We start from the raw sequence: 4,107 nt of genomic DNA on the forward strand, positions 1-4,107 counted from the left end.
TCTGGGGATGTGAATCTGCTTTGGGTGCAAAAGAAGGCCGCCTCGCCGTCCTAGAAGCTCTTGCCATCGCCAGGCTATTGTCTTTTAGTCGGCTACAATAAAGAAAACCGAGCATCAGTACAGGAACTTAGCAGCACATCAGCCAAAACCCCGACAATTCTGCTACTCACCATCTCCTAAGAAGGCCGAGGTCCTCAGGCCGCACACTTTGGCCGCACTCCAAGGCCGATGCTGTCATCGCAGGGTATACCTGGGTAAAGAGGAGATGAGGTGATGTGGCATTGCTGAAACTTGAGTGGACCCTCGCTCCTCCTCCCTCCCTCCCAGACTCGCAGCAACTCCCTCGGCCGTTGCCGAAGGCTACCTGGATGGTACCTTCACATGGAAAAGATAAAGGATTCATGGCAGAGTCCCATAATACTTCCAGAGGGCTCACGAGAGTGGTGAACCATCCTGTCGGTGAGGGGGTTTGGAATAATACAAGTGCACCGCCTACAACACACAAATGACAATGGATGCTTAGAGCTATACCAGAACCTGGCACCCAAGGCATGACAACTTTTTCCTTCCACCGGTCACTGCCTACCTCGCTCACTTCACCTTGATGGCTAAGATCCAGCTTTACCTCCTAAAGATAAGGACAAAGAACAATGCCGTAACATAGCCACCATTTACACTCGCCCCACAAACACAAATGGTGACTGACCTTCCTGCGGGAACCCCCTCACCCGGTATTGGGTGCTCTGCCAAGCATTGAATGAATATTGCCTAGAGCCCAAACTACACCCTACATCACAAATTTCAAGGCCTTGGGCCTTGTTCTCTTACACCTATATGCCAGACTGTGCAGCAGGGCAGAGCAGCTCCGGGCCAAATACAGGCAGGCACCTGTGACACAGGAGATGACAAACAAGGAGATGCAATGAAGAAAGAAAACTCTCGGTAAGAAGAATGATAGCAAGGACAGAGAATGCGGAGCGAGATGATCTCGGTGAGACTGATTGTGAGCTGACAAGGCTCGAAGAAGATGCTAAGAGAATGACTTATTCTGAAAACTGCAAAGATGGATGCCCGAGAATCATACAGTCAGAATCCTCTACCGTTCTTCACATTCTGACAAGTCCTAATCCTCTGTAATGGATCACTGCAGTGCACAGCTGTGAATACAGCTCAGAACAAGACCATAAAAGACCTCTGACTCAATGCTTCTAAACAGAGATGCAATTCTGGTGCACATCGAGCTCATCAGCCAACAGTCCCATGGTCTCGGCACCCAGCTGGGGAACGCTGAGATGCTAAGTATGACGCCCCGCATTTCCGATAAACCAGCCCCTTGAAGGGCTAAGGAAAAAGACATGACACAAGATGCCCAAAAGACACAGAACATACAATAGACAAGTGACATGCACCAGGACTGCTCTGCCTGCCTCAGCATTGTGATCAAAAGTGAGACTTGCCCTTTACAGTGGGCTAAGGGGCTCCTTCTTGGACATACCTGTCTCCAAAGCTGACTCAAAAATCCCTCCTGGTAAGTCCTGACCCAGCACCCTTCCTTCATCCCCTCTGTGGGCCATAACCCTCAACTTATCTCTCAGAAGTCTGGGATGTGAATCTGCCTCAGGTGCAAAAGAAGGCTGCCCTGCTCTCTGGGAAGCTCCTGCTGTTTCTTAGTCAGCTACAATGAAGAAAACCAAACATCATTACATGAACTTAGTGGCATGTCGGCCAAAACCTGACAATTCCACTACTCACCGTCTCCTAAGACGGCCGGGGTCCTTGGGCTGCACGCTCTGACCACACTCTGAGGCCAACGCCATCATCACAGGGTATACCTGGGTTAAGAGGAGATGAGCTGATGTGGCATTGCTGAAACTTGAGTGGACCCTTGCTCCTCCTCCCTCCCCGACTTGCTGCAACTCCTCAGCAGTTGCCAAATGTTACCAAGACAGAACCTTCAAAGGGAAAAGCTAAAGGCTTCAACACAGAGTCCTGTAATACTTCCGGAGGGCGCACGAGGGCAGCAAGCTAGGTCTGTCGGCCAGTCGGTGAGGGGGTTCAGCATAATACAAGTGGACTGCCGAAAACACACAAATGACAATGGATGCTTAAAGCTCAGACTACCAGAACTTGGCATCCAAGCAATAACAACCGGTTCAGTCCACCGGTCACCGCTTACCTCGCTCACTTGACCCTGATTGCTGAGATCTGGCTTTACCTCCTAAAAACAAAGACAAGGAACAATGCTGTAACACAGCCACCATTTACACTTGCCCTGCAAAGACAAACGGCGATCGACCTTCCTGCGGGAACCCCCTCACCTGGTATGGGGCGCTCTGCCCCAGATAGTGCATCTGCATCTGAAAGAAAGCGATGACAAAAGTCAAAGTGCTGCACAATAACTTAACAGCTCCAGCCATCCTGTGCCTATCTAGGAATATCATCTAGAGGCCAAACTATACCCTACATTACAGATTTAAAGGCCTTGGGCCTTGTTCTATTACACCTATATGCCAGAGTATGCAGTAGGGCAGAGCAGCTCCAGGCCAAACCCATGCAGGCACCCGTGACAAAGGAGATGACAAACGAGGGGATGCAACGAGGAAAGAGAACTCTCAGCAAAAAGCATGACTGCAAGCACATCAAAGGGCTAAGGCAAAAGACCTGCAACACAAGACACCCAAAAAACAGGGAATGCACAATAGACAAGTGACACAACATGCACTGGGATTGCTCTGCCCTGTGCACCTCAGCATTGTGATCAAATGTGAGACTTTCCCATTATATGGGCTAAGGGGCCCCTTCTTGGGTATCCCCGTCTCCAAAGCTGACTCAAAACTCCCTCCCGGCGAGCCCTGACCCAACACCCTGCTCTCATTCCCTCCGTGGGTCGTAGCCCTCAACTTATGTCTCGGACATCTGGGGATGTGAATCTGCCTCAAGGAGATGACAAACGAGGGGATGCAACGAGGAAAGAGAACTCTCAGCAAAAAGCATGACTGCAAGCACATCAAAGGGCTAAGGCAAAAGACCTGCAACACAAGACACCCAAAAAACAGGGAATGCACAATAGACAAGTGACACAACATGCACTGGGATTGCTCTGCCCTGTGCACCTCAGCATTGTGATCAAATGTGAGACTTTCCCATTATATGGGCTAAGGGGCCCCTTCTTGGGTATCCCCGTCTCCAAAGCTGACTCAAAACTCCCTCCCGGCGAGCCCTGACCCAACACCCTGCTCTCATTCCCTCCGTGGGTCGTAGACCTCAACTTATGTCTCGGACATCTCGCGAATCTGCCTCAGGTGCAAAAGAAGGCCGCCTCTTGCCATCCAGGAAGCTCCTGCCATTGCCAGGCTGCTGTCTCTCAGTCAGCTACAATAAAGAAAACCAAACATCAGTACACGAGCTTAGTGGCACGTCGGCCAAAACCCAACAATTCCACTACTCACCGTCTCCTAAGTGGCCCTGGGTCCTCGGGCCGCACGCTCTGGCCATGCTCCGAGGCCAACGCCATCATCGCAGGGTATACCTGGGTTGAGTGGAGACGAGGTGATGTGGCACTGCTGAAGCTTGAGTGGACCCTTGCTCTTCCTCCCTCCCCGACTTGCCGCAACTCCTCAGCCGTTGCTGAAGGCTACCCAGACAGTACCTTCACATGGAAAAGGTAAAGGCTTCATTGCAGAGTCCTGTGATACTTCCAGAGGGCTCGTGAGGGCAGCTAGCCAGGTCCGTCAGCCGGTCGGCAAGGAGTTTCAGCGTAATACAAGCGGACCGCCTAAAACACACAAATGACAATGGATGCTTAGAGCTGTACCAGAACTTGGCACCCAAGGAATAGCAAGTGGTTCTTTCCACCAGTGACTTCTTACCTCATTCACTTGACCTTCACTGCTGAGATCTGGCTTTACCTCCTAAGAAAAAAGAGGAATGCTGTAACACAGCCACCATTTACACTTGCTCTGCAAATACAAACGGTGACCAACCTTCCTGCAGGAACCCCCTCACCCAGTATCGGGCGCTCTGCCACGGATTTAATCCGTCTGCATCTGAAAGAAAGTGATGACAAAAGTCAAAGGGTTGCATGAGAACTTAACAGCTCCAGCCATC

General features: G+C 50.9%; 1 long non-coding RNA gene across 2 annotated transcripts in view; it reads right to left on the bottom strand.

The window, feature by feature from the left end:
• Positions 1–3,264: 3,264 nt before the first annotated feature.
• The window catches only part of LOC108446757, a 2,948-nt gene continuing 2,105 nt past the window's right edge, over positions 3,265–4,107 (bottom strand). Inside the window, exons 3-4 of one of the 2 annotated variants that reach the window (XR_001862051.1) lie at positions 3,450–3,529; positions 3,265–3,372 (exon numbers count right to left, since the gene is read on the bottom strand). This is a non-coding gene — a long non-coding RNA (uncharacterized LOC108446757). The remainder of the gene's footprint in view (positions 3,373–3,449; positions 3,530–4,107) is intronic. The other variant, XR_001862052.1, reaches the window with a different exon arrangement.

The sequence above is a fragment of the Corvus brachyrhynchos genome, unplaced genomic scaffold (genome assembly GCF_000691975.1).
Source record: "Corvus brachyrhynchos isolate BGI_N302 unplaced genomic scaffold, ASM69197v1 scaffold1275, whole genome shotgun sequence".
NCBI lineage: Eukaryota > Metazoa > Chordata > Aves > Passeriformes > Corvidae > Corvus > Corvus brachyrhynchos.